At 35.6% G+C, this 26,907-nt stretch overlaps 1 protein-coding gene across 1 annotated transcript in view; it reads left to right on the forward strand.

The window, feature by feature from the left end:
* Positions 1 to 26,907, forward strand: part of AHR (aryl hydrocarbon receptor) — a 62,635-nt gene that overhangs the window by 9,077 nt on the left and 26,651 nt on the right. The window lies entirely within an intron of this gene.

Consider the following 26,907-nt stretch of genomic DNA (forward strand, 5'->3'; position numbering starts at 1 on the left):
TTTATCAGTCACTGAGATTTTGCAGTTATTATATTGAAGATGAAATCTTATTGATCAGCTGTAGCTCAAGAATCTTGATTGCAATGAAGTTGATATTAAATTTCAAGTTTTCTTTGGCGTTAAAACAACCTCTGTCCTCTTCAGTTTAAGATTGTCTCAGCCTCCAAAATATGGATGAAAGGGTTCAAGAAACCTGTCTAAAATAGTTCCACATTTTCCTACGGGCATACAGAATGTTAGTTTTCATTTATTGTGGCTTTAGTTTATTAGTGCTTATGAATTTATATTCTATTTTATTGTTTGAAGGATATATCTGAGTTTCTTGATTTCTGTGATTGTCAGGACAATTCTTAGTATGAAGTCTAAGCTCTAAAGCTAGAGCTGACCAAATATTTCTAGCTGTGCTTTGTCAAATGCAAATATTTTCTCCCATCAAATGAAAGTTCTCTTGGCACCTCAATTTCATGAAAATCTTTGCAAGAGGTTGTCTCAGGTAGACTGCTGTAAAAGAAATTATTTTACTTGTCTGTGTTCTCTTGGTGAATTGAAGAAGTTCTCATCTCAATGAAATGTGTTTTGTTGTGGTTGCTTTAATGATGTTTTCTAAAATAATTCCAAAATTGCAAGTTTTTGTCTTACTTGGGAGGGAGTGATAATAGTAAATCTTAATTTCTCATTCCCATTTCTTGTGGAATGGGACTGCTTGATTTTTAGTCTTCCTGCTTCTTCCCCCCCCATTTGCACTTGAAAGTCCTGGAAAAAAGCTTAAGGCTATGATTTAGAGTTTAAGGCTATGATTTCTCTACAGGGAAAAAAAGAATTGATACCTTCAGTAGAAGCTGTCTTAAAGGGTTTTATTAGCAGAAGAAGTCTTTTTGCTACTTCTTTTCAGATCTTTGTGTTGTAGGACTACAAATCAGGTTAGTATCAGTCTCCATCTGAAGGTATTTAAAGACTAACATCAATGACTTCAGTGAAGATAAACAAAAGCAATCAATTTGTGACTGGCAGAAGAGTGAAAATTAAGATGTTTATACTATTTTAGTTGTCTTAAATAACATGAAATTTATTTCAGTAAAATTCACCTTCAGAAAAAAAAATTGGTACTTTGAAGAACAGAATTAGCAAAAAAGCCCTGAAAAGCCGCAGGTTTGATTTTCATGCTCTGTCTGTGCAGTGCTTCTCAGAATGATTTTTTTGAAAGAGCGTTTTGTGTGGTTGGATATTTGTGGAAAACCCTGCAGAATAAATCTGACAAATGTAAGAGGGAGCACTGATTGTCACCTTGAGTGCCCAGGCTGAGCCAAGGCTCCACTTTATTAACGCAGCATGCTGAAGTGAAGGGAAACGCTAAATGAATAACAGGATGCAAATGGGGGGTGTGTAAATTCCTGCGGAAAGTAAAATATAAACGCGTAATCATATGATCTTGCTTGAAAGGAAACCCAAGGTTTTGCTGTAACAATAGATATTTTTTTCAAAGAAAACACTTGCATTTTTCCAAGTTTAAATAATCTACAGTGAATGTCTGTTTTCTGAAGTCGGAAGTCTGTGAGGAGAAAAAGAACTGTTTTGTGAAAGACATATCAAAGAGTTACATCAATTTGAATAAATGTGCCTCACTTAAATATCTACAGAGTTTTCTGGTGTTACTTAAAAGCTAAATGTGTGTGTGTGTTTATATATATATATATATATATATATATATATAAAATAAATGAGTGGGGGTTTAATTTCCCCTAGTTATTAAGATGGTAGAGTGGTACAGAATGTTCTCTGGAGCTAGAGACAGGTGAGTTTTTCTATAGTGTCTACTGAAATATGGTAGACCTCTGCATGCTTGCAGCATTTCAGGTTGTAGGAAATAATTGCATCCATTTTACTCTTCCACAACTGCAAAAGATCTTAGTGTTGGTGATTGTATTCTGTTGGAGCAGTGGCTTTTGATTGTTGTTTTTTTGTTAATGAAGTTATTGTGCTGCTAAGTGACCCTTTACATCCACTATAGTTTGGTGTGATCGGGGTAGTTTCAAGTCCACATGATGTCAGCAGGCTTCCTGTATGCCCATGTCAGGCACACTTTTATATGTACAGATTTCACCTTACTCAAGGAGGAAATTGTAGTAGTGGATTAAAATAGTGAGTCTCAAGTCTGTTTCTTTATAAAGTCTTGTGTGGCAAGTCAAAGCTAAAAATGGTTTAAGGTGGTGTCACTTCTCAGCTGTGCACTTCTACCTGCTGTACTGAAGTGGATTAGCAGTCCTCAAAGTCAAGCAGGTTAGCTTAAATCACTGCTGGAGTGTTTATTTTGTGCATGTAAGATACTTTCTCAAAGTGGCTTAAGGCAAGCTTTTCATATATAAGAGACTGGGATGAATCAGGCAGGTGTCTGCTGACAATCACTAAAGCCTTTGTGTGTTGTCCTGGTATTATTTCATTTTCCTGTTAAGTGCTCATGCATGTGTGCATTCAGCAGTGAAAAATATAAAGTAGAATGTGGGACAACAGCTCTTTGTGTGGATGCAGGTTAGTGTGAGCTCAGCATCTGGAGCACAACTGGAAAATCATTTAGGCATAGCCTGTGTTCCCCATGCATACTAGAGGAAAAAGCCCTTTTGCCTCTAGCTTTGGTTGTTGGTTATATGATTAATTGGTAATCATTAGAGTACTCTACTGTGGTAAAGAAAAGCATTCTTAATCGTTCTTGGGATTTTGGTTAAACAGATTAAAGGGTTAAAAGTAGAGTTTGTATGACTGATCACTTTTTTAATGTTAGGGGCATGATTTTTCTTTTTAAAGGTGTACTGAGAATAAAGGAGAGCCTTGCAGAATCTAAAATGAAGTAGCTGTGCTATGTGTGCATATCAATACATTAGAAGCAAAATTCAACATGTTGCTTATTAATTGTCCTTTCATCCATTTTACTAAGAATTCCTGTGGTTTAAAGTATTTGGGTTTTTTTCCCTCTCTTGCTTATTGGGCAGTATTTTGCATTTATAGAAGAAAGTTTCCGCTCAAAATTAGTTTAGAATTGGTTTCTTATGTGGGATGCTAGGGATTCTGGCAAGAACAGCAATAACAAAATAATTAAGATTTATTTTTTCCACTAAGTTTGCATTGCCTTTTTTCTTTAACTTTGTAATATAATTAACACACATTCCTTGGCATCGTATGGCTTAAATTTGCAGTGCAGCCATTGTCATCACATAGAATATATTTTTTGATAATGTATTTTTCCTGTCATGCCCACTGTTCTATCATGCTATGTGCTGGAGAGAACAGACTGCATGTGGTTCCTGTTCTGGAGCATATGGCTAAGATGCAGAAATGGGAAAGACAGGCAAAGTGGGAGACAATGTGTTTATTCTGTCACACTGAGAAGGGCAGCAACATTTTGCCAGTCTAGCAGATACAGATAGCCCTTCTGCCAAGTGTCAGATGGTGGTCTGGAACAGAAACCTGAAAGCGCAAAAGTGATTAAAATGCAGCCCAGTAAGACCAGGATAATACAGTAGCTCTATTTTAGACATTTATCATTTTTGCCTGCTGTGTGTGTCTAATGCAGTTTTCCTCGTGTATTATTTGAAGGTGTGACTTCCCTTTCATGTTATACCTCCTTTCCCTGCTCCTGTTGTTGCATACATAGATAATTGATCTCCACACCAGGAAAAGCTACAGTCCTGTAGAGCAGTGAAGTTAGGCTGCAGTTACTGCTTTGGTGTGTTTATGTGGATGCTGTGTAGGAATTTGCTGCTTCCAGCATCTTCTAGTGGGTCTGGCTGGTATTACTTTATTCATGACTATCTTGAGCTGTTTTTCTACACCCAAGGTAGAAAATACCCCATAGTTTGGTTGTTCTCTAATTACTTTTCTGTATCTGGTATTTTGTACCACGCACATTAAATAATTTTCACAGTTTTGAATGCAATTCTTTGAATCTTGTCTGAGAGTTGGAGGAAAAAAATATTGGGGAAAAAAACCCCAACCCAAACAAACCAACTCTTGTTTCCTTTTGTACTGTCTTTCCCTGGCCCAAATACAAAATTAATACAAAATTTGAACCTTGGAATTGTATAGTTATTTCAGTATCAAGCTACCATACCATTCATGTTATTTCCTAATCCATGCTTCTTCTTTCACTGCTTGTCTCTTTATTTTTTTTTTTTTTCCTCCTCCAAACCTCCCCCCTTCCCTCCAATCCCCTGAGATTCACACTGACCATTTGGGACTGTCTGCTACAGACTATTTTAGCCTGTATTTTACGTAACAGATGATAAGTAGGGATTTAAGCTTTGAAGTCCTAAATTCTGATCTTCAGAAATGATGATTAGAACTATGTAGCTGTGACATCATTCTAAATCTCAAAATATGTATGTTTCCACAATCTTGGCTTTTATTTTTAGGAGTGCTGTGTCATTGAGCATCTGATGCAGCTGGGCAGCATCAGATACCCCCGTGGATTGATGCAATTTAATATAACGCAAACAGAACATCTAAGATTGAAAATTCTGTTTATATAACAAAGTAAGAACTTAAAATGTTAGTGTATTTGTAGTATAAGAGGAGAAACCAGATACGAATGCTAACAGTTAATATGTTCTTTGGATTTTATTTTCCTATTACTTTCTGGTATTTCAGTGATTGATGCTAATCATTGTTAGAACTCCCTTTGCAAGGAAGAGAAATGAAAGGTTATCTCCTCTGCCCTATGTGTACTATTTAATCAAAGGCATATGAAAAGTCACTGTAGGAGCCTCTTATGTTCCACAAAGCTGTTGTAAAATTACTTAAAAACCCTGTCCCAGTATGCAGAGCATTTGTCATTTCTCTGTAGGCCCTGTTAACAGGGAGATTAGTTTTATACATACTGTTGTGGATTTTACTCAGGGTTCCCAACTCCTGTTTGCAAGGTCAGAGCCTAAAATATAATTTATCCTGTTCTAGCAACATCAGTGTTCTGGAGATTGACACTGTTCTATGACATTGAAACCTAGAACAGGTAGCAAGATAAAAAGCCTAGCCTGAGGAAATACCACTGCTTCTCTGGCCTTGTGTATTCTAAGTCTTGTAATGTTTGCTAAGGTTATTGCTGTACTGTAGCACCTAAAGATAAAGTGATTTAGAGCTTTTTGGTTTTGTAATACAAATCACCACAACTGTTGCTCCCTCCTCCAATGACAGTTTAAGTGAAGAATTATAACTAGAGCTTGCATTGGGCTCTCAACATCTGTCTTCCACGGGCTTCATAATTCATCCATCTGAATTTGTAGAAGTATGGTTTGCTTGACAATGACCTTAGAAATATGTCCTAGTTATTTAAGGCCTCAGTATGAATACAAATTAAAAATGTGTACAAATAATCTGTTAATACTGGAATGGTTTTTGCTGCTGTCTGTGCTGTTTGTGACTCAGCAGTTTTCTTCCTGTGTGTGTTTGCCAATGGGAGAAATGCCTAGTTTTGCCTTATCAGAATACAGATACAGTCCAACAGGAAATAAGACATGTATGATTGAGTTCTGTAGATGTTTACAGTTCTAGCTAGTTCTAACACTGTTTGTTTTTCCTGAGTAAACAAAAGCTTCACCTCTGTTTGAACAGTTTCTGCTGCGTACAAGCTTTCATAAACTACTCCCTTAAAGAATTGTTGCTTTGTGAATGGTTTTGGAGATCCAGCTAGAAGCTAATTTTATTTACCAGACCTTGGTCATTGTAATTGTTTAATTTATTAATTTATTATAAAAAAATAATAAATTAAATGATTTACCTCTTTTTAAAGAGGTAAAAAGTAACGAATTTCAAATGTGCTCTTCAAAGTTTCAGGTAATGTGTTGATAAATGTTTCCTGGGAAAAGTCTCTCAGGAGTTCCTGCTCATCAGTGCTATGTCCAATCTGTGCATGTTTAAGAAGGTATTATGTTAATGATAAAACTTAACTATAGTTATTCTAGAAACTTAAATGAACTAAACTGTAAGAACTAGAATGAGCAGTTATCTGAAACTCCTTAAAATGTAGGTTTACTGCCTGCCAGCTGTGAACATTAAAAGGGACCTACAAATAGGAATTAGTTGTCCTTAGTGATGCATGCTCAACTCTGGTTTTAATTGAACAAAGAGATGCTCATTTTTTTCCACTGAATAATTGCCTCTTGAAATTCAACCCATGTGCTTTTTGAATTGCACAGTACTGCACACTTTGTGCGTGGCATTGTATAACATCTAATGAGCTGAAATATATACATCCTTGGCCCCCCAAGACAAGTTCTAACTGATTGCATAAAGTAGGGATTACTGGAGTACATCCACTGCCTGACTGGTCATATATTCTGACTGCCCCATCAAACTCTGTTCTCACATATTCAGCAATACAATTCCTGTGGGGCCACCACAAGATGCTAGCTTTGTGAATGAATTCCCTTTCTCCTCTTGGTGTCTCCATCTGAGCTACAAACTGAAGGATGATGTCTTTCCTTTATTGATGCTTTTCTTTATGCTGCATTTTTTAGCATGTTGTATTTTACTTATTTAGAGGAAAAAATAAGGATAGCCCCCTGTTTCCTCCTTGCTTATACAATTTTTTGTTTGATTTACTTTTGCATGTAGCTTTTAACAAGATAAGCCCATAGGCTCTGGCAGTGAAATAAGCTGTGAGTGACTCCCATATCCCAAGTAGAGAAAAGACAGTCTTGGTCTGGAAAGGAAGCAATCCTCCAAAAGCCCACTTGATTCCCTTGCTATAATTCAGTCATTTCTGAAAGTCTTCTGCTAAATTGCTGGGGAGTTATGGATTGGTATAAAAATACAACTTCATCTCTTTTGCTGAAATGCATATCTTCTCTCAATTTAAATAAGGGATATTTCTGTTAGAAAGTGCCTATTCACTAATATTTTTATATAGCAAGGTTTGTAATTGAATGGTCTTGTAAAGAAATCTTCCAAACTCACTTCCATATCCTTTTAATGCAGTAGTTGCAAAACTCAACATTGCCTTTTACCAGTAGAATAAACTGTCCTCCCTCATGTATGGAATATAATTGACAGTTTGTTTTATCAATTAAAATGGTAGAGAAATTCCCTAGGCAAAAATCCTATGAAGTTGCTGTTGAGCCATCAGTTCAGTGATGGTAAAGTTAAGACACTGTTTCATTAGAGAAAAAAAAAAGAATTAATGTTTGAGTACTAGGAACAAGTTTGCGTGAGGTGAGTTCCCTAATAAAACTGATGGATGAGAAAATAACTGGGAACTGTAAATGGAATTTAAAAACCACTTTTGATTCCTAGGCTTTATAATAAAATTAATACTGATGTACAAAAAGGAACAGTTATTTCAATATGATTTTTTTCTTAAGAAGGGGTTAAACAATTTCAGAACTAGTGATTTATTAAAAGATAAAAATCTATGGTAGTAGATTGTAATTTTCTAGTTGTCATTAACTTGTCTTCTTTTCTACAAACCAAAAGCCTAAAAAATGGCAGTTTAAACAATATGTAATATTTGATTAGCTTTTGCTTTGTTCTAACATATTGAAAAATTGTTATAGGAAGAGAAAACTCTGATTTTAGGAACCAGAGGCTCAGAGTAGGAAACTATTAATCTAGGTTCAACTTCCCACAGATCTCATTCCACAAGGAATTAAATTACTTCACTTTCATCTTTGATTTTTTGTGCCTCGCCTCAAAAAATTTAGGAAGCCCTTTTTCCATCCCTTTTTGTGGCTAAAGCCACAAAATTGATTTCACATCAATAGGTCTGATGATAAGTTACAATTTACCACCATGCACCTCTTGCTGACCTTTTTTTTTTCTGAAGAAGCAAAGAAGATGTACCAAGAGAAGCAACTGAATGGGAAATAGCTCAGAAGAAATGTGTATATGCCAGGATATGGTTTTGGTGATTCAGCTGGTGACTGTCACCTCTGTGATAGTTAGGGGACAAGAGTTCATTGCCTCTAAGTATTGAAACCACAAGCAGTATGCAGTTTGTTATGTGGTTGCTAAGCTTCAAAGCCCAAGTGAGAGATTACAAATTTGAGCAACTGTATGCTTCCTGAGATTTACTTTTCAGTTTTTAAGTACAAGATAAAAGCAAAAGTGATGATTTATTCCTTGTGTATGTTTTAAAAAAAAATCTGAACTAAAATTTTATCAGGTGACTAGGTGCAACTGGCTAACCATAAAAGCACTGCAAACTTATTTCTGTTTCTGCTGCATTATACATATTCATATGCAGTCATTCTTGAGGCTTGTTTTTTTCTCAGCTTTAAGTTGATAACTACCACTGATGCATTAGAAGCTTAGAAATTCACACCCACTTTTGACCCTCTCTGACAAAGACGTAATAGTTTATGCCTGATCCTACACTTACCAGGTTGCAAGGTCCTGCAACCTGCCCACTTCTTGCTCTCAGAAATGGCAAACTGCCTTTCAACTTCCTTAGAAATCTCATTTTGCCTTCCTTTTACCTTCTCTGAATCTGGGAGGCTGATGGGGTATTTTGAGCAAGATGCACACACATGCTTTTAAAGGAATGAGCATTTATTCCATAGTGGTTTCACCTATTTATGACTCCATTTTTATTTTTCTATTCTTTCTTATTTTGTCTTTGTTCTCACACCCAGATCAGGAGCAGTGGCACCTAATGCATAGCACAATTTGGGAACATCTGTTACAGGAAGTGCAACTGTGTGAGCAAAGGCTTGAGTCTTCCAAATGCAGTGACTGAACTCTCATTTTTGTAGGCTGGTGCATGTTGATTTAGTGTGGGGTTTCTGGACTGATTAATTATCACGCTGTGAAATAAGTTCAGTATCAGTCACTTAAGGAAAAAAAAAAATACACACAGCTTAGTTGTTGGTTTTACCTTCTACTTAAGAAAACAGAGTTGTGTCAAGTACCACTTTGTAGGACTGAGGATATGTCCCCCCTTTAAGGGAGACTACTGCATAAACACTTAACATTCCACCCTTAACAATGCTGTTAACTCTTTCTTTAAAAAGCAACATTAAAAAGGCTAAAAACATATAAAAACCTGAGTTCAGCTGACCTGGGTAGCAGAGCTTGGAGTTGGTTTTAATCAGTGTTGTGAGCAATTCTGTGCTGTATAATGGTTTTTCAGCTCTTTAAAATCAGATATTTTGTTTATTTTAATCTTTTATTGGTCTTAAGAGAAACACCAGTCTAGTTCAACAAGCAGTTTAGGGCTTGCTGAGCTATGCTTTGGGAATGGCTCAAAAGAAAGTATATTGCGAAAGCTATGGAAAGTCATCCCACACACAATCTGGTTAAACCTCAAGTTCTTGGGTTAGGTGAATGTTTTAAAAGAAATTATGGTACATATGTTAGGCAAATCTAGTAAAATCTAATGTCTTCATTTGGTAAAATGTTTCTAAAACTAGTAAGTGTATTGCTTCAATGTTACTACTTCAGCCAAATTTAAGAATGTCATAGCTACTGTTAATTCTTTTAAAAGAAATGTGTTCTGCATGGGTGTGATATTGTAGGGAAAAGGGTTCAATTTCTGAACTACAAATATTTTGCAAAGCATTTTGCTCTAAGCATGCAGCAAGCTTTTTTTCCCATAATTTTCTGTAGTTGGCAATGCAAATTTACTGTTTGTTAGTAGTAAATTTTATGGACAATAAGGACTGTGAATTGAGGAGTGGGATTTAGCCAACAATTTGTACATTTTTTGTGATGAGAGGAAAAATAGGACATTAAGAGCTCAGGCATGAAACTACTGCTGTTCATGCTAGCTTTCCATTTTAGTGGGTCTAGCACTAGAATGTGTCTTTAAGACATGACATTTCTACTACTTGAAAAGTCAAGAGATCTTAATTAAGAAATTTTTTGAGGATAAACTGCTTATGTTATGAGATTTGCATATTTGAGCTGAATTAGGAGTAGTTCAGCAGAACACTCTTGACAAGATTTACAATTGCATGTAGTCTGATTTGTACATTTTGAAAACATTTTATAACCACTGCTTACATATTTAACTCACGTCAGAATTCAATAGCAAAATAGACATTTGCTTCTCTGAAACCCTACTGGAAGAAAAGGTTGCTAGGCAGTTTCAGTTCAAGATAAGGTTGGGTGTTTCTGTTGCTGTTTTAATGTTTTTGCATTAGTGATATAGAAAGAAATATGGATTGAGAAAATGCTGGGAAAAAAAAGGTGGTTAATTGTCTGGACTTATGAGTATTATGCTGTGCTAGGTGGTTTCCTTCTCAGACACAACTTCTGCTTACTTAATTAAAAGTGCTTGCTGTAATGAGAATAGGCTTTAAAAAGAAAATCTCGTTTTGCTGGGCAGATCAAGTACTTAGGCTAACTTTTGAAAACAATAAAAAAGCTTGATAGTTTAAAAAAAAAAACCCAAACAAAAAAATTCTGAGTGGGCCTCTGTGTGCAAGCACATCACCCTTCACCAAATGATTCTGAGCTGCCTATTCATCATAATGTATGATTTAGGATATCTTAGAAATCAAAAGTTGTGGCAAACTTTAAAAAAGTGATGAATGCATGATATGGATCAGTTGTATTTTTAACCTCTTCCTAATTTGTTTTCCCAATAAAATAGATTTTAAAAAACATGGAATTGCATGCAAGACTGGATGAAAATAGAGAACACTTCCAAAATCCTTAGAATCCGTATCAGAGAATTAAATAAGACGCACATCTCTCAAAAGAGAGAGAAAGCTATAAAAGCAATGGGCAAAAATGAGAAGTTTAAAAGCAAAGTTAAAATAACAAAGAAGAACATTTTACACTAAGCAATAAGGAAGCCTGGGAAACAGTGAAATATTGTAATGAACATTATAAACTATATAGGAAAAATAATTCAAGCAAAGGATTGGATTACTAACAATCAAAAGAATGTAATGGACAATGAGAAAAATGTAATGAGTCTTACAGTGCCTCTTGTAACTAGAGAAGAAAGCATTAGAGATACTAATGACAGAATTAGGTTCCACCTGTTGTGTGCAAGAATGCTGATTCAGTCTTACAAGCTAGTTTCTTGCAGAGTTTGAATCCATCTGAATAAGATCAAAACAGAAGAATACAACAAAAACTTGTGCAAAATCAAGAAACCATGGCTGTGTTTGAGAGGAACCTTAGCAAGTGTTTTCATTCCATGCCTTACAACTTCAAATTACTTTGCCATCATTTCACATCACCTGTGACATCCATGCCAGTTTGTGTTTGTATAATGCAAAGGACTTGTGTTTCTTGTGCACATATTTACTTACATTTCCATTCATGGGGTCGAGTAGCAGTGCTGAGGGGCAGCCAATGCTGTGAAATGCATCTTCTCTCTGGAATACTATGGCCTAAGTGAGTCTCTGCCTCTATGTACAATGACATGTTTTTGGAAGGGCTCCCACCCTTGCACTTCAAATAGTGTCTCTGTCCATTAAGACAATGTCTCTCTCCATTAAAAGGCAGAAAACTGTTGAGAGAGTAGCTAGGAATTAGAAAAGTACAAGGCTGTGGTTAATTCTAAGTCTTGCACTTGTAAGGACACTGAGCATAGCTGTGTTACTATAACAAAGTGCTGTATTTGAGAGACTAGAGACATAAGAAAAGAGAGATGTAACTCTTAAAGAATAGAGAAGAGCTAATGTTGTAGTGTAACTAATAAATAGCTTGTTACAGAATATTCATGAGCTTATTATTTGCTGTATAAATGTTTAATGCTCTCTTCAATAAACAGGGCTTGCTGAACACTCTTATTAAAAGTCTCAAGCCTTCCCTGCACCAAGACAAATAGCCTACTACAACAGAAAACTATCTGCTGCCCTCTGTGCCTTTCTCTAACTGAGGATACCCGGCTGTTAGTGACTAAGCTGGTCAGACTAACCTAAATAGCTGAGACTGTCCTGCAGTTTTAACCCTTTGCCTTATTTTAAGCTCTTAAGTGTCCTAGAAAAGAATGTAACCACGTTCATTTTTGCCTCTTCTCTCCCAGGAAATCCATATCTAAATTATTTTATAATCTCTTGGAGAGGATTTGTCTGAGTAAGAAACATAAATGAATGGGGAGGGAAGGCAGTATCAAGTGGAAGGGGAAGATCCTGATGATACACTGTTAGGTGGTATAACTGTTCAGAAAAGACTATTGCTCTAAACCCATCTGGGAGAAAATTACTTGTGCAGACTCTTTCAGTGCTGTCCAAAGCCATGTGCTGCTTTTAACTCTTCTATGGGTGAAATCATACAGGAAAAGATTTGTCTCCCTTTGGATTTGGTAATGCCCCCCAAGCCCACAGTTGCTCTGTTCATAAGTGGGTCATGTTTTCATTCAAAATGAAAATAAAACACAGGAATTTACAGTAAATATAAATATTTTCATACTTGAGGTATCTTTAAAGTATTCTGAAGATTCTTTGTCTGCATTAGCTAACCCCACTCTATGGTTGTATTAAAGTAAATGTCAAAGTAGAGACACGATAACTACAATGAAGAGAGATTTGGAAAAATTGCTTCAATTTCTTTCACTTTTTTAAATGAAGGTACTAAAGTGAGAATACACTTACATTTTGGATACTTTCAGATATTTTGACTCAAGGTTTCATGATGGCACTGTCTGCTCAGCTATGTGATTCTTACAAGGATCCTTCTAGGACTGCCTGGTGGGAATCCCTGCCTTTGTAGAGGTGTTTACTGACTTTTATATGTCATGACCAAATTCTCTCCTTTGTTTGCCTTCTCTGATGGAAGAACCCAGTGGGTGCTATTACGAACCTTCTTTGCACCAAAAATTTGAGCTCTGCATTCAAGGAACTTTTAAAATATGCAAGATAATATTTAATGTGCACAGATGTACGTCAGGCTTACATGTATTGGAAGGTTCTCTGGAAGATATGTACTCAAGATTATCACTTTCCAAGATACCACACCGGACAATTTAATCTCCCCTAATTAGAAACTTAATGCTTAACAGGATGTAGCTCATGTGGCAGCCCCTGAGAGATGTTTAGGGAATCAATTCTGTATTTCAATGGCTTCAAGGTTTTCTTTCTGATATTGAACATTGTAATCAATAGGAGCCAAACCACTAACAAGTTTCCCAAAATGCCACTTACTTTTGTAAAAACAACCTAGGAAATAATAATAAAACAAAAAGTCTATCTAATGGGATATCTGCTTCATTTAGATTTTATTAAGGCCACTGAACTTTCTTCCTCTTAAGACATTGATAATAGCCTTAAGAAATTTACACTTAAATGATTGTGTAATTTCTAATAACTCAAAAATTCATCTCAGCCTGGTAAATTGTTAGTTGATGTAGTAAGTTCAAATATAATGTTGCTGCAAGATCACCTTTTCTATGTACATCTCTGAAAATAAATGTTGCTGTCTACTTTCAGAATGTGATAATAGACTACACGTTACTTGAATTTAGAGATTGTCACCCCACTTAAAGGTTCTGTATAAAAAGTTACATGCATAAGATAAATGGAGCTAAGAAATCCAAATAATAAATAATTTTATAGACGCTGGTTATTTTTTGTATTTTTATGCCAAGCAACAGTGGAAGTTGCAATCACTTCTGGTTCTTTTGGGTATTTTATGAGCAGGATCAATTGCTTATAGCAGAAGCTTGTGGTGTTTTGCTTGCAGAGTGAGTTGATTCCAGATTGAATGTAAAATATTTGTTACTTGAATTTATTCTGCAAGGCTGGCAGCTATATATTTATGTATGTAAAGTGTAATACTACCAAATGTTTGGAATGAAATAGTAGATTTTTGTTGGCACTAGGATCTAAGGATGGAAATGCCATTTGGTACATAAAAGCAAAAAACTGTAAATTACTACAGTCCTAACTGGACTAAACATCCATAGTTTCTTCCATGAGAGCTACATTACTGAATTACATATAGTTTATTTTTAATTCACCCCTAAATTATTCCAGTTATGCTTGAGGAGAGAGATGAATATCAATAGTTTTCACAGCCTGTATGAAGAGCAGGAAAATAAATCTGATACATTTACTACTGCTTTTTTAATAACTCATTTTGTTGCTAGAGCTAGAAATAGAATAGGAAAGCTCATAGAAATATTAACTTTTTATCTTCTCTGCAAAGCCAAGCTGTCCTGAAGAAGGAATGCCTGGCAATTTGGTTTCAGTCTTTTTGTGAGACTGAACAAGATCAGTTAAATCTCAGAAGCGGTGTATATACTTTGTGCAAAACAGACCATGTCTGTCCCACCTGTCTTTTTATTTTTGTACAGGTCAGTGCATTCCTCTGCTCATACATTAGTATAGTCGTCACCAGTAATATGCCTTTTTAATTTCCTTTTGCACTTGAGTTTTTTCAGTTTAAACATGCCTGAGAAACCAGTTAGGCTTTTAGCAGGGTGAATTTTATTTTATTTTATTTTGCTGAGTAGCTCATGCATATGTACCACAGAGCTGAAACAGTATAGACTCATTTCACTTTTCCTATAATGGTAAAATAACATAAATCAAACTTTTCCAATAGTCTTGCACAGCCTTGTTGTTTTAGTTGAACGTTTGGGTCAGAAAGAGTTAAGAACTGGATATGGAATGTTAAAACTTGCTGTGAAAAGATAGTAGTGATAGTTTTGTACTCTGTTAAATGTAATGTTAGATTCAGTGACATTCAATAATTGGCCATCACATTTGAAAATGTTTGATGTATGCAAAGGAGGCTCATAAAATGGTGAGGTTGCAGCTATATGTGTTATCATATATGTTCCAGTAAACTTTACTTGGGCTCCAGGTTTGTTTTAGCTGTTGAGCTTGGCAGCCCTGGCTGAAGCTGGTGGTGGTGAATGTTGAGCTGTGGTGATTTACTGCTCACTGTGTGGAAGAGAAATCACTGGGTTTGTTTTACCTGAGCAATGTATGCTGTGAGCTGTGGTAACTCAAAGGCAAATATGTTCCGTGCTAAAACTATCCAAGCTGTAGAGTGAACCGTGTCCTCTCTTGGGTTGGAAGGCAAGCTGGGGGAAAGTTTTTGAGGGCTGTCTCACCTTTCTAAATCAAAGTCTTCTGTTCTTACATTTCTTGTCATTTTATTACTTGTGTTTTGCTGCAAGAATGAGGGTCACTCAACTTTGTATTCATTTGAAATGCAGATATCTGAAGCTGAGCTGCAGAATTAATAAACTATATCCAGGATGTGTTTGTAAGCAAGCTCTTCTCCAACAGAGATGAAAACTGCTTAGAAATTGAAACATCTACGTCCTTTTATAAATTTATGTATTAAATGTAATGGCAAAATGAAATCCTTTAATTATGATTGGCAGTAGTGTTACAAAAATGGTGATGTGCAAGGCAGTGAGGGGGTTTGTGTACAGCTTTTGCCAAGAATGCTCATATTGCTCTTCTTTTGTGCTGTAAGGTCAGGGAAATTAGTATGAAGTTGTGCCTGGAATCAGTCTGGACTTATTTCCACAAAAAAATTCACAACAGCATTATATTTGAAAAAAAAGTTATTATCAGAACATGCCATAATTTATAAACTCAAATTAAAACACTCCTGGTGAGTTCAGCATCCTGCTGCACAAAGGGCTGGGATGCAGGAAGGAAGTGGGGTTTGTCTCACTAACAGTCACCATCTGAAGCCTGCAGAGACCGTGTCATCTTTTCATCTGTCCTATATGCATGTCCCTCACTAACACATTAAAACTAATAATAGATTCTCATTCTGGTTTATCAAAGCTTTTATTCGATGGATTAATTTTAGAACTGAACTAAATGTGGAAGCAAAATTTAGTTACTATTAAAAGATTAAACAAATACGGTGAATAGTTGCAACTGGATTATTTTATGTAGAAATATATTTGTCTTTAATGACAGCTGTCAAAGGAACATATTTGTAAGTGGTGTTATGAATAATTCAAATGGCTTAGTAAAGCAGATGGAATCAATTGAGTGAAACTGTCACTAGAGTGCTTCAAAGTATTTTTGCACTATTTTAGCTTACATTTTAAATTGTTAAACTAAATGCATATATTTCTGTAACTTTGTGTTGTGTTTTTTTTCTGATGAACATAGTGAAATAAATTGCTAATGTAATTTTTTTTACCTAAGAATCAACTGCAAAAGGATAACTCGATGTGTATTTTGGGGAGGAACTGCTCAACTATGAGAAGTGATTTTGCTTTTCTTCTTGGCTAAATCCCAAATATTCTAAGCATATGGAACAATTTAGCAGAAAATACGTAATTATCAAACAGATCTGTCTTTGCCACCTTGAAAATTATTTCTTGTGGCAGGATAAATGAAACCTCATGTTTAGGTTTTACTTCGTTTGATCTTTCGCTGCTTTGGCAGTAGAATACAAAAAAATTTGACAGATGGCACCATTAAAATATGAGTTGATTTGTGCTTACTCTAATATGAATCTGAATATGCTTGATAAAGGCATGGCACAAACTTGTAACTAAAATTTTGAAGCAAAGTACGTTTATCTTGGTAAGAACATGAACAATCTATGTAACTGTTAAAACAAATTTAATATCATGCAGGTGTTCACAAGAAAATATGTGCACATTATTCCTTTTATTATAAATAAAACTGCAATCAAATTTTGGCTTTAAGCTTATTTCTGTTTCTCTTTTCTATGGGGAGGCCAATATCAGTGATTGCCAATTCTCCATTGCAATGTCCACTCTGTGGGCAGATAGCCTTAATGATGTTGTAGCCTACCCTATAAAAAACACTTTTTACAACATAAAAAATGTTCTGTCAAGATTAATTCAGTATGCTCTTATTTACTTGACTTCTGATTTTTCTGTATTACCTTACTAGGTCTAAAGTCTTTTGAAAACGGAATTGTCTGGACTAGATTATGCATTTCCCATGAAACATTCATCCCAAAACATAGTGGTCCCTTTCCAATGGGGACTGGGTCAGAGATTAATCTTGCCCTTTTTTGTCAGTGTCCCAGATGGAACATGCTTTCTGATTGGATATTTCAGACTTGAGAAACTTTTTTCTTTCATATATGGTAGATATTTTTCAGCAGGAAGAGCAAGGTATTACCTGTACCCCCAGCTTTCAGACCTCTTCTGCAGTGGAAGAGGAAGGAGTGGGAACCACCTGTAGCAGAGGAGTGAATTAAACTTGGGTTTATATCCTGACATTGAAAAAAAGAGCTATGTAATTTTCTTCAGACCTGTAAAAGAATCAGTGACTGCCAGCTTCCAGAAGAAGCTGGATTTGTGCCATATGGGGGAAGAGACAGGAGAAATCCATTTCTGCACCATGCTTAGGGTCAGGATGACGTGGGTGCCAAGCCATTCTTACCCATCCACAGGGAGGTGCAGCAGCTATGCATGGTGAGGTTACAGTGGGACTTAGGAAACTGAAGGACATGTGGTATTTAAATTGGGAGTTTTCTAAACAGTGTGTTGTGTATAGAACCCCAAATTTCGTGTATCAGGTGCTTTATATGGATCTGGCCTTCTGGAGTTGTGCAGTACTCTGGCCTATAGCCATATCCATCTCTGCTGCAATTGTCCGCGTTAAAATAATGTTTCCTGTTATATGACTGTTTTCAGAAGTCTGGGAGCCAGACAATAACTGTCCAAACTGAAATGTTGAGAATGTTTTTCACTTCAGTAGCTGCAGTTAATAAATACTGATAAGTATTTTTGTAAACTTGTAGTCGTTCTCAAAGTCCCAGCTTTTCTGGTGGGACTAAAACAAGTGATGTGGAAGACTTTTTATTAAACTGGATTTAGCTTAATCCCTTCTGAAGATTTTGGTAGATTCTCTTGGAGCAGTCTTGGAGGTAGTATTGAAGGGTACATTCCTGCAGAACAAGGTTACTTCATTTATCAAAGAATTTAAAACAGAGATTCTGGAGAACTGAGATTCTCCAGAACATCTGAGATTGTCATTCAGTTTGTCAAATCAAGTTAGGGTCTTACAAATATCACAGGAACAGGAACAAAGAAGCCCTAGAGAGCACACATTAGAGGAGATGACTGTATTTGTCATGTTTAGCATGGCAGAATGCAGGCTGGGGGTTATGATTGCTGTCTGTGGATGTACCAAGTAGGGTAATACAAAAAAGGGAGAAGAGCTGTTGAAGCTAATGGGCAGTGTTATCACAGGAGGATATAAGCTGGACATGATAAAATGGTCACTGGTGATTAGAGGATTTCTAGTAAAATAAGCAAAGAAAGCCTTACTAGAATGTCAGTGAGGGGAGAAAGAGGAAAAAAAAAAAAGAGGAAGAAGTAAGTGTTATTGAGCTTTAACTAAATATTTGCTATGCAGTGTAGCAGTAGTTATTGCCTAAAGTGTTGCTTTGTCCCCTTTAAGACATTACATCTTCCAACTTACCTTTTAAATGGCATTTTAGGTGCAGTGAAAGTTGAGCATTTTGTGAGGAAACGGTAATTACTTATGTACAGCCTTTCCAATGTTGTATTTTCTTTAGAAATAAGAATTTATGGAATTCCCAAACAAGAAAGGAATGCATGTGAAATGAAGAGTCAGTGAAAGGAGCTGTTCTTTCTGAGCATCTAGCAAAGTCTCATGTTTACTGTAAAGCTGTGGAACTAAGTTATCTTGAAGCAGATGGAAATCCCTTTTAAATTTGCTGTAGTATTGTTGACTTCAGAGATACAAGATACTGCAACATCACAGCTTGGGTGTCTCTGAGCTCCATGGCCAGGTAATGCCACAGCTCAAGAGAGGTCCCTTTTGCTGTCAGATTCTCAGAACAATATTTGTATTTCTAGACAGTTGCAAAACAAACAAAATTTCTCCACAGCACAAACAGAAAACAAACAAAACCCCCCAAACTCTCAAGACCCCCAACCCCTCTCCTCCCCAACTGAAAAAATTCTGCCAGTCTGCACAAGCCACATAGTTCTTCTAAAGTATGAAACTGAAGAAGAAACTGAACAAGCAACAAGAAACTGAAATCTTGATACGATATTAATCACTCATCTTTCTTTGTGTGTGTGGTTGCCCTCCAGGGCAATCTCATCAAGGCAGGAGCTTTTGTGTTTATGTGTATCTGTGGGTAAAATTAAGTGGTGATGTTTAATGAATAGCATTTAAGTATCTGTCTTGATTTCTGAAGCAGTTTACTAAAAGTAGAATGCAAACATTAAAATATTAAGAAAATTTTGTGTACCTTTTGGTTTACTAAAAGCTTGTGCTATGAAAGGGACATATCATTTCTGTATTTAGTATTGTTGGGAATAGAACCTTTACTAGAGTGTTTTTTACAACAATAAGTAAAATTTTCTATATTAATTTTAGAATGTTAAAACCATGAAATATGTTAAAATATTTTATGGTATTGAAGAAAAGATTCTGTCTATGAAAGCTTGTAGACATACTTAGTAAAATATTAATGAAAATATTGTTTTGCTTTAGATTTACTGTTATACACATCTGACTGAATTGAGCAGTTGTTTCTGAAAGATGAATAAATAAGTTGTTCCAGTAGTAAGTTTTTGTTAATACTTGTTGTATCTAGGGTGTATTTTAATATTTAAAGTTTTAAATATTTAAAGTATTTATTATATAAAATCCTACAAGGCTAGAATTATTGGAATAAGCTTTGCAAACTTGCACCGTGGTTTTCCTGTGGTTTTATCAGACTGTTTCTATCAAGTTTACTTAGGACAGACTGGAACAGGCCCTCTGTGAAATGGATCCTTGTGGGGCAGAGCAGATGACAGAGGCAGAGGTTCCTGTTGCCCAAGTCCTCTTCTTCCAGAGTTCGTCTATGTGCTCCAGTTCCCCTTCTTTGCAGCATTCCTTACCTTTCTATTTCCCTCCTCTTTGGGGTTGTAATGAATAAAATATAGTTTTCCTTTGCGTCACAGCCTAACCCTTAGCAACATAAGTTACATAACGCTCGCTGTTGCTATTTCTGTATTTCTGCTAGATCAGAAACACAGACCTCTGTCCTGTGCGACCTCCTAAGCATAGTCTTCAATAAAAGTGTCTGGGAAAAAATCCAGTCTGACCTTTTTTCCCTTTTTGTTCTTTCTATATAAGAAACCATTGAAAAGTTTACCTTGTTAGTTATATGGAGACTATACCCATTCATAGGTCTTTAATTCATAAACTTTGTAGTTTGACATAGCAAACCAAAATTGTCAGGAAAGATGATATTGAAATACTGTGTAATTGTAAGCTTTAAGCTTTGTGTCATCTAATGTGATTTTTACATGGAGCACTGAAATCTCTCCCAATTGGAGAATCTGAACTTCCAAATCTTTACTGCATTTATCCTTGCAGTGCTGGTGGAGCTGAAGTGCTCCTGTTCTGGTTTCATGGTTAAGGAAATAAAGTGTACGGTGCCTGTATGATTTCCACCACGACACACAGGAAGGTGATGTCAGAACCACAAAACCATTCCTTCTCTCAACTTTTAGGCATATTTTTGATAACTTCCTCATTGTCTTCAGCCTCTCAGTCTTTTTTCTTTCTTGCCTGCCTACCACCCAGCCTGCCCCATGTATTTGCTTGAGAAGTATAATAGTGGCTGGTACTGTGTGAAAAGTGTACCTAAGCCTGACTGAAAAATATACCTAATATTTCAGACTCTGAACTATTTGTTACTGTCCTCATTTTTGGGCCATGAATTCTGCTTTCTTAAAGTGTTGCCATGAAGCCACAGAGAAAGACAGCTGTCACTTTTGCAGGCTGTTGCAGTTAAAGCATCATTGTTTTACGATATTATTGTGAGGTTTTGGATATTTCTCCAAAATAACAGTGCAGACCCAGCATCTTGTCCAAATTCTGGCTCAGGAAGTTGCTACACATTTAGCCCATCATAAATAAACTCATTAGGTAAGATCTAATTCCTGTCCTGGTTACCTGCTGTTACCTATTCAGCTTTCCATAGGAGACTGAGGTTAGAGTTCACTTCTTCTAAGAGGATTTTTGGTGGTATAAAAATAATGCCAGGAAGAGTTAGAGATGTTTCATACAGGCTTTCCCATGTGTCAGGTGCTAGAAAGGAAAAGTTTATGGTTTTCTTCCTCCTGTTTAGAATTTACACATATAGTCATGCATTTAGCAGAACAATAACTTTTCAGTACAACCAAGTATTAAAATATATCTCCTTGTTTTATTATAAATGAGTTTTAGGATTTAAATTGTGGTCCCCTAAACCCACAACTTGTAAAACAGCAGATAAGTTACCAACTTGCCAGTTCACCATTTGTAACTACAAGATATTTTGAAAAGTAGCTGATATGGCCTTGTATTATTTTTTCTATGTATGTAGTTTAATAATTATTAAAATGAAAAAAACCCTGCAAATTTAAATTAAAATCCTATTCGCTGAAATATACATATTTTAATAGTATCTTCAAGTATAAAATATCATAAAGTAAGGGGAATTAAAATACTACAGTACAGTATTTCTAGGATATGGTGGTTTATCAGCAAAAGCTGTAGAATTTTGAAACTTTTTAAAGGTTTTTTCTGCTTTTGTTTGTTGTTAGTGTTGGTAAATTTTACTAAGTAGCAAAATTAGATTTAGAGAAAAGATTGTTTCTTTTTTCCCCCAGTAGAACAAATGAGTGTACTCATTTACTATCTTATAAATAATCTTGTGATTCAGAAATGAAATTTCTGGCAAATTTGTGGCTCCTTTTGAGTCTTGGCCAATGAAATTTGATTGAAGTTTAGGCAGGAAAAAAGGTGACACTCCTGCCAAGTTTTTGTCAGTTTTATGATTTATAACTCTGAACATTGGAAACGTATCCTTGCCATAGACCTGGAAACCAAGTAGAACTGATCTGAACTCCAGACATGTCAATTTTGAAAGGGCAAGCAACAGACTTCCTCATGCCAAAAACAGATTTCATGCTAAATTATTTAAGTGTATTATTTGATCACAGATAAATGACAAATAGTATTTTTCACTTTGGACCTTTTTTGTATGGTAGGGCAAACACAAGGTCATTTTAAATTTAGATGGGTTTTGTTAGGTCAGTCTGAAATATCACACGCTCAAAAATTGTGGTATTTGGTACTGAGAAAAATGTTGCGTGCTGCTTTTATTCTTCATGTATATTTGTTATATATTGATTGCAATGAAGAGACTATTTTAGACTCCTGCAGCAATTCAAGTAATGTGTACCACTTCTGCACTTTTCTCTTGTTGAGTGTAAAATATGTATGAAGACATGTCTGAAGTGTAAGTACAGCAGGGCCCTTGGGAAGCCTTCTGGAGCTGTACCTTGAGTAATTTCAGTCCAATGCTGACAAAATATTTACTGGTTTATTTTTGGTTTGTAGGTCTGCTTTTATCCACGTTCTCTGAGATGTTCAAGTAGAATTCTTACTAGAAACTTAATATTGAAATTGCTTTATCTTGATTATGCCAAAAGTATAAATATTTCCCCATAGTCTAGCAAATACATATGGCTATATTGCAGTAGGTGCTTTGGTGACAGCCACTACTATAGGTTCCCAACAATTTCTATTGAGAAGTTTTGTATTAAGGAGCTTTTAACCTTTGGAATCATCTGCTTTGGAGATGAAAATTTCCTTTTCCTGTTCCTAGCCTAAGCATTTTTGGGCAAGCCCTACATTTCTTCCTCCCTTAAATAAAGTTTGTTTTATACTTGAACATTGTCACAGATGGGTAGATTTGTGCTCTCTGCTGTGTCTGATTGTATAGCTGATGAGTGTGCATTTTATTTGATTTGAGTTTGGGCTAGAAAGGAAGTACTGGATGACTGAAAATGGAGGGGTGCACATGCACAGAGCTTGTAGTGTGTGCAGTGCATCTGTGGCACTGCTGGGCTCTGGTTGCAGTCACAAAATCTGCACACCTGGAAATGTTTGATTTCTAGGGATTTGTAACATCATTAAGCAATCTGTATCTGTACAACAGTTAAGTTATTGACTCTCAAAAGCCCAGGAAATGCCCAGAACCTGACAACTTACCCACGTTCTGTTCTCCTTTTCTAAGTAGTGGAAATAATTTTTCAGTTAAAACTTTTTATTTAAGTTTTACTTCCCCTGAGACTCTTTTTTTCTTCTTTCACCAACCATAACCTACTAACATTTCTTTGAAGTATTCATGGTGGTATGATTTATCCTCTTGTGATAGCTGCTTCATGGCATTTTCTCTCTCTTGAACCATGAATAATTTCTTTGAGGCCAAACCAAGAATACCTGTCTTCTGTAGCTTATTGGTTCTTTCAGTAGCTTTTCCTAAATATGTAAACATATTTATATGCTTCCACGTTAGCTGAAAATATGCTTATGAATCAATGTACCATGGCTTCTGAGACTGAAGGTTGGTTGTAACTAGTTTTTAAACTATATTGGGCTTTTTTCTGGAAAGTAAAGGCAGCTCCTGAGTATGTTTTATTGGTAATGTTTCTGCTTTAAAATATATTATTTGAAAGCAGTTTCAGTATTGTCATAATTAGGTTCATTCGTTGATGCTTAAGGGATAAAAAACTTATTCTTTGTTATTAGTCACCACCAAATGTACAATTTCATCCTCATTTTGCTTATATTTACAAAATCTGGTTATTCAACTTCCATAACTACTTTTGTAAGTTGTTTTCTTCTGATATTGCTTTGAAATCTTCTGATGTCGCTCTGCACATCAGAAAAGTGATGTATTTTTACATTTTTATTAATGTATTTATTACATTTTGGTGTATCACTAGTAATGGAGAACACAAGTTGTTACACATTGCACAGTTTACTGTAATTTAGAAGCTGACCTGTAATTTATAATACATTTACCAGGAAGACTGCTCTTAAATTATTTCATCTTCAGACATGTAAGCAAGAAGACCCACTGCAAATCTATCTTGACAATTATTCAGAATCATAAATGAAAAGGTAGAAAATGGAAAATTTAAGGATGCAAAACACAGTGAAGACTTTTTCTCCCCTATATGTAATGCATTTTGCTTGTAAATGGAGCCTACACAGAAGTCAGTCTTGCCTCATGTAACATAACTGACTTTAGAACTAGTTATGATAATTCTGAATTTTATTTTCTCTTGTATCTCTGAATACAGAGCAATCCTTCACAAATTTTATTACTAAAATGTATAGGTTTTGCTGTCTAAAAGTGTAGCTATTTACAAAATATGCAGTCAATGCATCTTTTATCTTCCTAGAAAAATAATTAGTTGCATTTTTTCCTTGTGTTACTTAACTTTCACAAACATTTTTGCCTTGACAGTGTCAGAGGTGGCAGGTGCAAAATGTTTTATATATCTCAAATAATAGAAATAGATAAAGTTGCATGTAGATACATGGGTGTGTATATGTAATACTTTCTCCCACTTAAAATGGATCTTTCACCAGTATAAACAGTTTAGCTTATGTTAATGATTTAGGCAAGGGTTTAATATTAAACTACTGTTTTCTCAGTAGTGCCCTCCTTGTCTTGTGTTAGCTGGTGACCTTTGTGTTGAAGCTTAGCATTTGTTGCTGGAGCAAGACCACCCCCCTCAAGAGAACTGTTGTTTTTGTACAGTAATTTAGAACAGACAAGGAGAATTTATAAATCTGCTGAAAAGGTTATGAAACGGTCTCAATTGGCTTTGACTGCAAACTTTGACCTGTTTGGCCGGATTTTGGAAACCGTGCCAAAATTTGATTTAAAGCAGTTCTGGGAAGCTCTTTAAGATTAAATTCCAGCACTGCATGACTGATGTGCTAGTGATATACTTGCAATATTAGACAAGTGTTGCTTCAATACATGTTTAGCCTTGTGCAGATCATTCACCTAAAAGTAAAAATTATCTCAAGTCTAATTCAAAGAAATTTGTTGACTCTCAGTATGATTTTAAAAGGTCTGTTTAAAATTTGGCATCTTGGTGTTCTGTTCTTTACACCTCTCAGTAGTGAGCTACTCCTGCTCCTCCAAAACAATTTGCTATGCTTTTTCTTTGGGGAAGAAAAGGTAGGGAAAAGTTCTAAACACATTGTACTGGGGTATGGTTTCCACAAAGCTTTTCAGCCAGCAGTTGCTGAAATGGTTTTATTCAGCACTCTAATAGCATGTGGCTGGATTAGATGAATCTTGAGATGGAAAGCTTAATCATACATTTTTTTACTCCTTTGATAATCAAGTAAGAGACATTTGGTGTGCGAATGCTCAGGTTTCAGTGGAGAAAAATCTCTCCAGACTTCACAGCTGAACACCAGCAAATGTGTGTTTGTGTCAGAAAAGCTTCTTTATTCACTCAAAACAGAAAAAAAGAACTTTTAGTTATTTTTCTTATTTACTTAGTTCTTTCTGATGACTCGGAAAAAAAATAGTACCTTTTGCCCAATTTAGTAGTTTCTAGATTTGAGAAAAACAGTATAATAAACTTGGTTTGGCCAAGTTGAGTAATGACAGTGTCCTCATACCCACTCTGTTGGGTGGATGCTGCTATGTTGTTTTATGGTCAGGCAACTGATTATTACATAAAATATTAGTCACATTGAGGTGAAAGGTATTTTTATTAGTTTTTGTTGTTATTGATATTTCTTTTGAATATTTGTATAAGTGCTGTAGGTTTTCCCTTCTTTTATGAACGGGGGAAGTGGAACAGTTTTTGAATCCTTTGTCTAATTTAACTATCTAAATTGTATTCTTAAAGTAATAGTAAATTCAACAATTTCAAGTATGTATGTCTTAAATCAGCCTTCTGAATAAATGTTTTTCAGAAACTTAATAATTATAAAATTGCTAACATGATGCCTTATGCCTTATGATGAATTCTCTGCATCTCCACTTACTTTATTAACTTTGCAACAAGTAGGGCCCTCTCAATTACATCAGTTAGAGTCTATTTGCACTTGCTCTGTGACAATTTTGCAATCCTCTGCTGTAATTAACTTCTGGTAAGAGAATATGGAATCATCATTTACAGAATTCCTGTTGAAGGTGCTCTGTAAGCTACAGATGGCTGCCTGGTCATTGAAGTGGGTGAAATAATGGAGCTGGGACTTCAGAGTAGCAGCCTGTCAAGAGGAACTGATGGCAAGGGCCCTTATTGAGAGCAGGAGTGACAGACTGGAAGGAAGAGGATGTTGGTTGTGGGTTGGAGCTTGAGGAGAGCGTACCTACCAAATATAAACATTAGAGATCAGGTATTTGAAGGTGAAAAAGACATTTTTCATCTTGGACTACAGGCAGTCTTTAAGAACAGCATAGAAATTAAATGAGACAATAGATAGAATTATTTTGTAAATAATTTTCTCATATTATATTACTTTCTAAATATCTTAGCAGATAATTAATGAAATTAATCTGTCATGAATTATTGGTTGATTCAGCAAACTGCTTATAACTCATGCAGTTTCTCATACTGACTATTGGTCCTTGGAAAGAAGGGAGGCCACCTAATACCTGTTCTCCTTATGTAAATGATTTTTTTAATGAGTACTTTTATGGTTTTAAAATGAAAGATGGCTTTTGTCAGCAGTTAGAACTCAATTGCTAGAACTGTTTCAGACCTGAAGAAGTAGTTGTATGTCAAACATTTTTCCCCCCACTCCATACTGTTAGTCTAATAAAGTACACTGCATCTCCATGTAAGTCTCTTATCACGTGAATGTAATGGTTAAAGTCAGAGATAAGAAGCTGGCAAATACTGATGTAACCATTGTTATTGAATTTATCTTTGTAGATGTAAGGTAAAAGCAACTGTCTTTTACATTTGCTGGCTTGTGTTCTAAAGCATTTCACAATCATAAAACAAATGTATCAGAAGATATATATATATATTTATGTCTAGAAACATCCATTAAATGTCACTATCTAGTTGTCTTTGAGATTTAACTTGTACTTCAAATTAGGGAAGTCTAGGCAATGGAAATAATACTTATTGCAGGACATAGGATTAAATGGCAATCATTAACCTACTTGGAAAGCAGGTGCTTACAATCCAACCCTCCTGCTCAAGCTGTTTAACAGATA

The sequence above is a fragment of the Zonotrichia albicollis genome, chromosome 1, assembly GCF_047830755.1.
Source record: "Zonotrichia albicollis isolate bZonAlb1 chromosome 1, bZonAlb1.hap1, whole genome shotgun sequence".
NCBI lineage: Eukaryota > Metazoa > Chordata > Aves > Passeriformes > Passerellidae > Zonotrichia > Zonotrichia albicollis.